This window comes from Lithobates pipiens, unplaced genomic scaffold (assembly GCF_037356315.1).
Source record: "Lithobates pipiens isolate NorthernLeopardFrog02 unplaced genomic scaffold, aLitPip1_a1.2 Scaffold_23, whole genome shotgun sequence".
NCBI lineage: Eukaryota > Metazoa > Chordata > Amphibia > Anura > Ranidae > Lithobates > Lithobates pipiens.
Genome location: NW_027507785.1, coordinates 300,525,790 through 300,539,170, shown reverse-complemented (window position 1 = coordinate 300,539,170; position 13,381 = coordinate 300,525,790).

The window sequence follows — 13,381 nt, the reverse complement described above, 5'->3', positions numbered from 1 at the left end:
TCTGGCAAATCCACACTATGTGGTCGTAATGATGCAAAGCCTGGACCGACTTCTGTGATGTCAGCAGAGAGCAGACTTCAGCCCGCTCTTTGCTGAAAATGGGTCACAGGAGCGCAAAACGAACTGCACGAGCCTAGCTGTACATCTCCTTTAAAAGTCTGCATTCCCACTGCGGTTCCTTCTGCTGACCCCTATGTCACTACTGTGATTTGGGGCTGGGCGGGAGGAACCACAGCTGCAGTGGGGGACCAGCCATCCAGCACAACCAGAAGGGTGCCAAGTTTAGCCTCTTTCTGCCGACGGTATGCAAATATGCAGCCTCTGGGGGTGGGCTTTAACGTTGAGAGGCCAATGCCATATATATGTGGATCTATGTATACACTTTTCTGTGCTGAGAGTGAGCGCCCAGCACAGTCACCGACGGGGACTGGAAAGCTTCTGATGCATACTTGCAATGGGAAGCTTTGCAATCATGTGACCACTATGACAGCCAATAACAGCAGTCACATGACCCGAATACTTGCCTCCACCTCCTGGCATTTAGAAGCTTTTAAAGGGCCGGGAGGCAGCGGTGGGAAAGGGTTAAAGATGTCATTACTCTAAAAAATAGCAAAGATCAAAGGAATAGGCAGCAGGACAGGTATAGTCAGCACAAAGCTTCTTGGTTTGCAGTGAAAATATTTTAGGCCAACAGCAGTGTTGTTTTAACCCGATCAGTGGTTGGGCATTGAGTCAGTTTAGATGCAGAATGGTCACATCTTTGACCAGCGGGTTTTTCTTTTGATTTTTGCGAACTGATCCACCACTTGAGCAATATGTATGAATGGCATATGGCAATGTGCCCACCGCTGAGCACACATAATTGCTCTGCTTTACTTCAGCAAGATTCTGAGGAATGACAAGTTGTCCTTGCTTTGGTTATATCCTCAGAAAGCCTCAGAGCCAGCTGATCTTTGGAGTTCTACCAGCTGAAGGTTTGTACCTTTTAAGGACACAGTTTATGCGATTCCCCAGCAGCTCCGCCCGGCTGCGCAAGCAGCTCCATGTGTTTGTTCGTTTCTTAGGAGAACTTTCTCTATATTTTATTATGCTGTATCCTCAAAACCTAGCGACAGTTACGTAACACAAAACTCTGCACGCCCCGGAGACTTGCTCTGGTATGCTTTTCAATCCCATGATATTGTTGCATTTTAATTCTGAAATAGGCCAACAATTTTACAGCAGAATTCCTGCTATTATCAAAACCCTTCACCGCATCAAAAATCACAGTTATTACCAATGCTTCCTTGTAGAATTGGGGTCATGGGTTCTTAAAGCGGGGCTCCACTGTCTCCGACGTTTTTTTTTTTTTTGTGTGTGACATTTAAAAACAAATTAGTGTTAACATTTGTTACTTACATGTCCCGTTTTTTTAAGTTTTCCCATTGCTTTTTGTCAAGCAAAGAACGCTTTATAAAAATGATATTGATAGTTGTCATCTTGCCTGTGGGCATGTGAAGCCTACAAGCATTCTCTTCCTGTATTCTGTGACGGGCATCTCCCAGAATGCAACGCCCGTTCTATCGTAGATCGAGCGCATGCGCAGTAATGTTCTTCAGGGTTCTAAATTGTGCGATAACGTGCGCCAGGCCGCCGCAGACTCCTGGGAACAAGAAAAAAGGATCCCAGGAGACAGTGCGGCACAGAGGAAGTGTCGACCTAGCCGCAGCAACCCCGCCCATATCCGCAGCAACCCCGCTCATATCCGCAATCCCCCGAACCTGGAAATGGGCAGTAACTCAAGGATAAAAAAGGTACATTAAACTTAAATGTCTGCATTATATATAACAGAGAAAAATAATATTAGGGAGCTATTTTTTTATAAATCGGGTGGAGCCAGAGGCCCATGATGCAGCTACTCGGCCCCTCCCAACCCTCATCCTAGGGTGAAGCAATGCTCTAGGTACTCTCTGCTTACTGACCAGGTTGAGCTGGACACCGCCTGCTGCACTGATGCCAGAGGGCCCAAACTAATTGGCAGGGGGTGGCCGGAGACTGCAGGAGGGGGCTGGACTGGCTCAGTCGGGGCTGGCCAGGGGAGGAGAGCCTCAGGTGGGGTCGGCCTCTGCTCGGACATGGCGTACACCATCCATCTGCGCTCTGTCCTCATCCTTATCCCACAAGAAAAACAGAAATGAAAGGCACGCACACCTAGTGCATTACCAAGGATAATTTAATAATAAAAATGTTTTATATAAAAGTGGGTACTCACAAAAAGCAAATGACAAAAGGCCATAAAAACAATGAATGGACATGCACAGAACATGGGGTACAGCTAACGTGTTTCGGGGGCGCACCCCCCTTCCTCAGAGCTAGGCATGTCTGAGTTGGAAGCGGTGCCACCTTTTTTACAGGGTATCAAGGAGGCCTGGGGGGCAAATATCCAGTCCGCCCCTGGTACAAATATTTTTATTTTTGCTAGAAAATTACTTAGAACTCCCAAACATATATTTTTTAAGCAGAGGCCTTAGAAAATAAAATGGTGGATATTGCAATTTTTTATGTCACATGGTATCTGCACAGCGTTTTTTTAATACGACGTCCTGTGGGGGGGAAGTTACACGAGTTTCCTCCAGCCCCTTTGATTTCTTTGCACAGTGCAAAATAATATTGTGCTGTGTTAAAAATATGTAATAGTCAAAATCTCTGAGCTGTTTTATGTGTTTACGTTTGTTGCATTAAATCGGTATTAAACCTAAAAATAAAGATTGAATATATTGCAGCTTACTAATCCTTAAATGTGGTAGCTGCATTATTTTTTTAACCTCCCCCCCCCCCCCCCCCATGGTTTCACCAGTTGATCCTGACAGTAAACTGTTATTTTTAAATTGACTTTAACAGACCAAAAATGGCAGTTAGAGGTTTGAGAAAAAACAATATCCATTCATAAATGTAAAACTTTTAACCCAAAAGGAAAAATAAACCTTTTGCTTAAAGTGGTTCTAATGGTTAAAGGTATCCATTGTATGTATTAAAGTACATTGCATGTATTAAAATATTATGTTTAATTAATTAGTATTAGCTTCCCCCCACCCCTCCTGTACTTACCTGAGTCTGATTTCAATCCAGCGCAGTGCCCGAGAGCTGCGGTGCTCTCTTTTCTTTCTCCTCACTGGTCATGGAGGCAGCAGTGGGAGCCATTGGCTCCTGCTACTGTCAATCACATCCAGTGACGAGGGAGTGAAGAGCGGGGCTGAGACGCACTGCGTGTGTCAATAGACACACACAGTGCGGCTCGGGATTGAGCTTACATGAATGCCCCCATAGCAAGCTCCTTGCTATGGGGGTACACGGCAGGGGCCAGAAGTGCTAGCAGGAGACTCCAGAAGAGGAGGATCGGGGCATTTAATACAAGAGGTGTGTTACTGGCCAGATCACCAGGGGAAAACCAAATATTTTGGTGTTTCCTCACCTCTTGGCAGTATTGGACATTATATCAATCCTTTTTCATTTTTATTTTATGCAGTTTTTTGGTTGAGCGTTTTGGAAGTGTCATTCTTATAGCATTTTCATCATCTTCATTCTTTTCTAAGCTGAAACACAGAAATAGTGCAGAATGTTGGGAAAATTAAAGGGAACCTTATGCCCTGTACACACCAGCGGATTTTCCGTCGGAAAAACCTGGATGGTTTTTCCGACGGAATTCCGCTCAAGCTTGGCTTGCATACACACAGTCACACAAAAAGTTCTCTGAACTTTCGACCGTCAAGAACACGGTGACGTACAACACTGCGATGAGCCGAGAAAATGAAGTTCAATGCTTCCGAGCATGCATCAAATTGTTTCCGAGCATGCGTAGGAATTTTGCGCGTCGGAATTTGTACAGACAATCGGAACTTTTTCCAACTGAAAAATTGAGAACACGCTCTCAATCTTTTGCTGGCCGAAATTCCACCAGAAAAAGTCCAATGGAGCATACACACGATCGCATTTTCTGACCAAAAGCTCACATCGGACTTTTGCTGGCGGAATTTCCGATCGTGTGTACGGGGCATTAGGCCGGCCATAGATGGGTGGCAGGAAAGAAAATAGCTTAATTCTCCCGATTCGCTCGATTCCCTCATCAACACAGACAGAATTGACAGTGGAATCCCTCCTGAAAAGCCATTGTTTTTCTCACCCACCCACTGGGAGAACACAGTGATTATTGCTAGCGGCTATAATAGCTGCTAGCAATAATCACATGAAAAATCCAGCAGACTGGTTGTACCCAAGTTGGGTACATCCAGCCTGCTCATACATGGTTCGAATCTTGGCTGGTCCCTGCTGAACAGGCCAAGATTCGAACCATCTATGGCCAGCTTTATATATATATATATATATATATATATATATATATATATATATATATATATATATATATATTGTTTCAATGATTTACTGATTCTGATGTCAGGCAGTGTCACTGGCAGGGTGCATATTTGGTCCAAAAGCCTGCAAATTGCCAGTGGAACACATTTTGGACACCTTGCTCATCATACCTAATCATTATTATAATATAACCCAAGTTGCTTCACCTGATGAATTTGCTCATCATTTTATTTTTTACTGAGTTTAGAGTCATATTGTGGATAGACTTGAAAAGAACGAAATGAAATCCTGAAGCATAGTGCTTGTGAGTTGTGACTTTGTTATATTGGAAACTATAATTCTATTTTGTTTGGCAAACTTGATGTATTTCATAAGTATATTTTTTAATAAAGATTTCTAAACATGTTTAACAAACCTCTGTTGTTCTAAAGTTAATAAAAATGATATATTGAAGACGCTGTATAATAGAGATTGCATCCTGATGGTATGGGACATGCAAGCTACCAGTGCAGGATGAGGTGTGAAGTAGTAAAATGGAGGTACATTGTTCTAGGGCATAGGGATTATCTGTAGTGGGGTCATTATGTGGAGGTGAGCAGGCTTTCCTGCCACAGGTGGTCACTTAATTCACTGGATCGCAATTTTTTGAATATCATTTTGAACTGTCACTTTGACTTGTACAGTGGTGGATATTATATTTATGTTTTTTATTGTTTTTTCAATAATTTTTGATTGTTATTTATATGGGTTGCGCTATACTAATTATGGTATATGTTTTTTGGTTTTGAGAGTTATAGGTGGACTGTGGACACACTCTGATAGGTGTTGGCAGAAATCACTATAAAGCCTCAATTTAAAGTGATTGCAAGGCTTTGTTTTTTATTTATTTTTTAATAACATATCATACTTACCTCCACTATGCAGTTCATTTTGCACAGTGCAGCCCCGATCCTCGACTTCTGGGGTCCCCCGGCGGAACTGGTAGCTCCTCCCGCATCGTATAAACCCCTAGGAGAAGCGCTCTCCCGGGTGGGTTGAGATCGTGCTCCCGAGTCCAGCATTTGCGTCCATAGACTCAGAATTATGGACTCAGCCCCGGGGCCCACATCATTGGATTTGATTGACAGCAGCAGGAGCCAATGCTATCAATCTATCCAATCAAGAGCCGAGACAACGGGCAGAGGGGAAGAGTGCGTCTCCAGCATGGGAATTGCCAGACTCAGGTGGGTAAAATGGGGGTGGGGGAGTGGAGGGCCGTCAGTGACAGAAGTTCTTTCACCTTAATGCATAGGATGCATTAAGGTGAAAAAAACATTTACAACCCCTTTAAGGCCATTATATATTATTTTGCACAGATTTTTTTGTACACAGTCTTCTCAATATTGCGCTGATTACACATTGTTTCACAACTCCAAAGTACTTGATGCAAAAATGTATTGCTTACATTTGGGCATTAAAAGGCAAATACTGACGCGTTTCGATGTGAGCCTTAGTCATTGCAAGTTTACAGTGGAACAATGAAAACATATCTATGCAAAGATACTGTATTAAAGCACAGTGAAAAAAATTATAAATATTTTTTCACTGCGCTCAAATATCTTTGAACAGACATTTTTCCCCAGACATGTACTAATATATGCTGAATTGTTTATCCTTATATATTTGTATGTATTTAATGCTTTAAAAAAAAAAATATTTTGCTAACATTACTTTTTATTAACATTATGTAAGGAACCATAAAATCAGACTGAGACAGAAGTACAGTTAAATCACACTTGTTTAATAATAAAAGTAAAAAGAACAAACATAGTCAAAACATAGCCAAAGTTCAGTAACCGGAACGGATAGTCAACCAAGCCAGAAGTCAGGGATCAATGTAGAGAAACAGCAAGCAGGATCTGGAGTGTGAAGGGATGTCAGCAAAGCAAGTCTTTAAACGGGAACGCAGGAGATCCTCACTCTGATGTTGTCCAAAACGAAGGCAGAGTTACTCTGGGCTGGAAGGCTTAAGTAGCCAGGACTAACGAGCAGGATATCATCAACAGCTGAGTAACTGTGGAGAGAGATGGGAGCTGGCAATTAGCCGACAGCTGAGCTGCCAGCTCAGAGAAGGAAGGGCTGAGCTCAGCCCTGACACATTACTCTTTTAGGACCCAGTGTCCTCCCTTCTCCCCTCCCTCCTGGGATCACTCTCATACATAGGGTATACTCCTGAGATATACTGAGGTAATTAGGCCTCTTTGTGCCTAGAAGAGGGTGGAGTTTTGTATTGGTTTCCCTATAAATGTTTTTATTATTTCATTGTAAGCTTGCTATGATGAAGGCTCATGCCGAAACGCGTCAGAGTTTGCTTTTTAATGCTGAAATGTAGCCAATACATTTTTGCATCAAGGACTTTAGAGTTGCCGGCTCTTCTCTCTTATATATTGCATTTAGTTTGGGAAGACACACTGAGCCTTGGCACCTGTGCTGCAGACTGCACACTAGGATTGGATTGCTTCTGTTGAGATCGCTGCATCTTTTACCTTTTCTCAAAAATATAATATGTTGCACTTTACCAGTCCTTAGATGTGATGGCTGCATTAGCTTTTATTTTTAAGGCCAAGATCATTTTCAGAAAGTACAGACAATTCCTGATGATCCTGCCAGAAATGCAGTGTCCTTGTCACTTCCTGTGAAATGAACTGAAAGCAAAAACAATTGTATCTGCTCTCAGCTACCATTTGTAACTACTATCTAAGACCCCTTTCACACCAGGGCGTTTTGCAGGCGCTATAGTGTTAGAAATAGTGCCGGCAATCCACCCTAAAGAAGCTGCACCATTGTATGTAGTGTGAAAGCCCTGAGGGCTTTCACACTGCAGCGGTGCGCTGGCAGGACGTCAGGGAAAAGTCCTGCCAGCAGCTTCTTTGGAGCAGTGAAGGAGCAGTGTGTTTACCTCTCCTTCATCGCTGCTCCCCATTGAAATCAATGGGCAGTGCTGTAATACCGCTGGCAAAATGCCGCTATAAGACCCCTTTCACACTGGGGCGTTTTTCAGAGGCTTTAACGTTAAAAAAAGCGCCTGTAAAGCGCTTGAAAGAAGCCTCATCTGCAGTCCCAATGAGAAAGCCCAAGTGCTTTAAGAGAATTTTCACAATGTCAGCACCCGAAAAACGCTCGTAAAGCGCCGCTTAAACTAGCAGCGCTTTACCAGCATTTTTCGAACGTTATTGGGGCGCTTTTAACTCCTGCTAGTGGCCAAATAAAGGGTTAAAAGCGCCCACAAAACGCTGCTGCCAATAGCCTTTTTCAGGCGTTTTTCAGGCGTTTTACAGGCGTTTCCCATTTCAATGGGAAGGGGCACTTTAGGAGCGTTGTATTAATCGCTCCAAAAGCGCTGCAAAGAAGCTGCTTGCAGGACTTTTTTTGACGCCCTGCCAGCACAGCGCCTCAGTGTGAAAGCACTCGGGATTTTTACATTGGGATTGCAGTTGCAGCTTCTTTCAGGCGCTTTTTTTAACGCTAAAGCGCCTGAAAAACGCCCCAGTGTGAAAGAAATCTCGGTGTGAAAGCACTCTGGCTTTTACATTGGGATTGCAGTTGCGGCTTCTTTCGCTAAAGCGCATGAAAAACGCCTGAAAAATGCCCCAGTGTGAAAGGGGTCTAACAGTAAAGTTAGCCCAATTTGTTTGTATAATGTGAAAGATGATGTTATTCCAAGTAAATAGATACGCTTTATAATTGCACACATAATTGGAATGGAGACAAACTACGGTACCTAAAAATCTCCAAAGGCGACGCTTTAAAAATTTTTTTTTCGGTTATCAGGTTACAGAGGAGGTCTAATGCTAGAATTATTGCTCTCACTCTGACGACTGCGGTGATAACTCACATGTGTGATTTGAACACTGTTTACATATGCGGGCGTGACTTCCGTATGCGTTTTCTTTGTTGCGCAAGCTGGCGGGGACGGGGGGGGGGGGGCTTTAAAAAAAAATTTTTAAAATTTATTTTAAAATGAATAAAATTGTTTTAAAAAAAATAATAATAATTTTGATCACTTTTATTGCTGTCACAAGGCCTTGTGACAGTAATTGGTGGTGACAGGTACTCTTTATGGAGGGATCGGGGGTCATGGTTTTTCACCTTAATGCATTCTATGGGAGGTCAGTAGACGCAGCAGCAGGACACGGGAGTGCACCCGCACGGGTGTCCCGAAGGAGAGCGCTTGTCCGACGGGGCACTTGAGAAGAAGAGGAGCTATCAGCGCCGCTGAGGGACCCCAGAAGAGTAGGATCGTGGCCACCCTGTGCCTAACCAACTGCACAGTGGAGGCAAGTATGATATGTTTGTTAAATTTAAATTTTTTACAAACCTTTAGTAACCCTTTAAGTGTTGTAAGGGGGGTTGTTAGTAAATAGCCCCTTTCCAAAAACCAACAGTGTCGGACTCCCGGTGTATCCAGAATCGTAACATGCCGCATTATTTCCTCCCTCTTTGGAGAAGAAAGCTCAGCGAAGATTCTTTGACAAACACACGCATGTGTTCTGCAGGATGATAAGAATTTTTTCCAGATGAAATCAGCAAGTGAAAGCTTCAAGGCATTATTTCTGGCCTGTTCGTCACAGTGGAACGATCTCACTAAAATATTTAATTATTGAGACTCTGCACCAAGCTGAGCCTTGAGTCATCACTATATTCAGAAGCATTTGATTTGTAATTCTGGATATATGCCAGAAAGTTTATCCTCTGGCCACAGAAGATTTATGTAACATAGCTTGACGCAAAGAAAAGACAGGCAGTCTCCTTCTCACTGATTTAACCCTGAAAATGCATTGCACGGGGTGGTTGGGGACCCCATAGATATGCATTGATCACTTTCACATACACTATATGGGGGGGGGGGGGGTTATTATTTGATCCCCTGCAGATTTTGTAAGTTTGCCCACTTACAAAGAAATTAAGGGTCTATCATTTTTATCATAGATGTATTTTAAATCATAGAGACAGAATATCAACCAAAAATCCAAAAATGATTGGGGCAGTCAGATAACTAACTACCCCAAACCACATAGGTATGTAGACTTACCATCAGGGGCGTTACTAGCTCTACAAAAGATCTGGGGCTAGAGCCCATAGTAGCGTGCTAAAGAATGTTATATGCTTTTGCAGGCATACACATGCATATAAAGTAATATACGTGTGTGTGTGTATATATATCACCAGAGAGCCCCCCACTTACATCAGAGTCCCCAGAGAGCCTCCTTTTTACATCAGGATCCCCAGAGAGCCCCCTGCTTACATCAGGGTCCCCAGAGAACCCCCCTTACATCAGGGTCCCCAGAGAGCTTCCTCCTTACATCAGAGTCCCAAGAGAGCCTCCTCCTTACATTAGGGTCCCCAGAGAGCCCCCTGCTTACATCAGGGTTCCCAGAGAGCCCCCCCCGTACATTAGGGTGCCCAGAGAGCCTCCCCCTTAAATCAGGGTCCCCAGAGAGCCCCCCCTTTAAATCAGGGTCCCCAGAGAGCCCCCCACTTACTTACACAACCTCCCTTCCCCTTGGGGACCCCTGCAGAGACCAGATTCGGGGCTATAGCCCCAAATGCCACCCCCTAGCGACGTCACTGCTTACCATTATTAATAAATAATGACATTGACACCTGCTGGATGTAAATGGCCTGTTCGGCCTTTTTTTAACAAATAAACTCTAACCATTATTAAACTCTAACCATTACCAAATAAACTCTAACCATTATTTAAAATATTCCAGCTCCAAATCAAATACTTGGTTGCCGGTCCCTGACGACACCATCTTCAACTTTTTGGTCTGTAATGCCTTTTAGTTAGCATCTGTCCCCAGCCGCCAGAATTGCCTCAGGGACCACTAACTGACCACAGACCACCATCAACGTATTACCCGGTAGTCTAGACTTAAACCAGACCAACCGGGAGGACTCCATACCTGAGATGGGTCCCACCATTTTCTCAATACCTCATATTTTTTATCCCTATCCTCAAGGACCCAACCGCCACGCACCCTTTTTGCAGTCCACTCCGATACCAGGAAACCCTTTCATTAGGTAGGGAGGAAGGGAAATTTACACCACGCTTCTTCACCCAGACTACTGACCTCTGATCTACCCCATCCTGGACTTTACCTACAACTCCTCCCCAACTCATCCTGTCCTTCAATCCGGTAAGATCAGTACTTTCCTTAACACCCTCCTTTTTCTCAACCTTTTCCTATCTGTAAGCTACTTACACCCTATCATGTATGTCCTGCGCCTACTTTGCAATTCGGCTGCGTACATGTCTTGATACAAATGTTATAAATTGAGTTGCAGTTCAGTGAGTAAAATAAGTATTTGATCTCCAAGCAAAACATGACTTGGTACTTGGGGGAGAAACCCTTTTTTGGCAAGCACAGAGGTAAGGCGTTTCTTGTAGTTGGTGACCGGGTTTGCACACATCTCAGGAGGGTATTTATCCACTCTTTTTTACAGATCTCTAAATCCTTAAGGTTTCTTGACTGTCACTTGGCAACTCAAAGTTTCAACTCCCTCCATAAATTTTCTATAGGATTAAGGTCTGGAGACTGACCAGGCCACTCCATGACCTTAATGTGCTTCTTCTTGAGCCACTCCTTTGTTGCCTTGGCAATATGTTTTGGGTCATTGTCATGCTGATAGACCCATCCATGACTCATCTTCAGTGTATCAGCTGAGGGAAGAAGGTTCTCATCTAAGATTTTACAAAACATGACCCCGTCCACTGGCCCCTCAATGGGGCAAAGTTGGCCTGTACCTTTAACAGAGAAACAGCCCCAAAGCATAATGTTTCCACCTCCGTGCTTGCCTGTAGGGATAGTGTTCTTAGGGTCATAGTCAGCATTTTTTTTCCTCCAAACATGGCAAGCCCCCCTCCTCAACAAGGCACATGTACACTCATGCCAATCAACATCTAAATCATTCAGCGAAGGATTGGGAGAAAGTGCTGTGGTCAGATGAGACCCAAATTGAGCTCTTTGGCATTAACTTGACTCACCGTGTTTGGAGGAAGAAAAATGCTGACTACCCTAAGAGCACCATTCCTACAGTCAAGCTCGGAGGTGTAAACATTTCTCTGCTAAAGGTACAGACTGACTTTCCTGCTTTGAGGGGCCAATGGACTGGGCCATGTATTGTAAAATCTTGGATGAGAACCTTCTTCCCTCAGCCAGAACACTGAAGATGGGTCACGGATGGGTCTTCCAGCATGACAATGACTCAAAACATACCTTCCAAGGCAAAAAATGAGTTGTTCAAGAAGAAGCACATTAAGGTCATGGAGTAACCAGACCTTAATCCTATAGAAAATTTATAGAGGGAGTCAGGGCTGGACTGGGACAAAAATTTGGCCCTGGACTTCATCCAGACCAGCCCACTTTAATTTTGCAAACAAGCACAAAAACAGTATATAAAACTATACGCAATTGTGCAAAAAACATAAGTAGCATAACATAAGGAGTCCTCACTATCCTCTTTTATTATTTCACTTATTCTCCTCTGTATTTTTCTGATCTTTCTCACATCACTGCATGAAGTTGAGGGCAAGCCGCGCAGCCATTACTTTGTCACTGAAACCGGCCCACTGAGCCATCGGCCCACCGGGAAACTCCCTGTAGTCCCAATGGCCAGTACATGCCTGGAGGGAGTTGAAACTCCGATTTGCCAAGTGACAGCCAAGAAACCTTAATGATTTCAAAATGATTTCGAAAAGATCTGTAAAAAAGAGTGGACCATAATCCCTCCTGAGATGTGTGCAAACCTGGTCACCAACTACAAGAAATGTCTTACCTCTGTGCTTACCAAAAAGTGCTGAGTCATCTTTTGCTTGGGGATCAAATACTTATTTTACTCACTGAACTGCCACTCAACTTATAACATTTGTATCATGTGTTTTCTGGATTTTTGGTTGATATTCTGTCTCTATCATTTAAAATACACCTATGATACAAATGATAGACCCTTCATTTCTTTGTAAGTGGGCAAACATACAAAATCTGCAGGGGATCAAATAATTATTTACCCCACTGAATTACCAAAAGTATTGGGACACCCGCCTTTACACGCATATGAACTTTAATGGCATCCCAGTCTTAGTCCGTAGGGTTTAATATTGAGTTGGCCCACCCATTGCAGCTATAACAGCTTCAACTCTTCTAGGAAGGTTTAGGAGTGTGTCTATGGGAATGTTTGACCATTCTTCCAGAAGTGTATTCGTGAGGTCAGGCACTGATGTTGGACGAGAAGGCCTGGCTCGCTGTCTCTGCTCTAATTTATCCCAAAGGTGTTCTATCGGGTTGAGGTCAGGACTCATTGCAGGCCAGTCAAGTTCCTCCACCCCAAACGCGTTCATCCGTGTCTTTATGGACTTTGTTTTGTGCACTGGTGAGCAGTCATGTTGGAATAGGAAGGGGCCATCCCCAAACTGATCCCACAAAGTTGGAAAATAGTCCAAAATGTCTAGGTATGCTGACGCCTTAAGAGTTACCTTCACTGAAACTAAGGGGCCAAACCCAACCCCTGAAAAACAACCCCACACCATAATCCCCCCTCCACCAAATGATTTTGACCAGTGCACAAAGAATGCACACATAGGCTTTTATCAGGGTTTTTTGGCTGGAAAAAAACAAAAACTTGTGGGTTTGAAGAGGAGTTTTTCAGCTTTAATAAATGCTCTAATTATAAAAAAAACACACAAAAAAGCTGAAAAATGTAGCTGTTTATGAGTGTTTTTAAACCATAAGCTTTTGTGGGAGTAAAGTTTTGCTAAAAAAAAAAAGCTGAAAACGCTACTGCAAAAACACTGCAAAACTCATTCTATAGCTACAGCTTTCTACAGCTAATGCCACGTACACACGATCAGAAATTCCATCAAAAAAATCTTGGATGGTTTTTCCGACGGAATTCCGCTCAAGCTTGGCTTGCATACACACGGTCACACAAAAGTTTGCTGAACTTTGGACCGCCAAGGACGCGGTGACCTACAACACTACGAGGAGCAGAG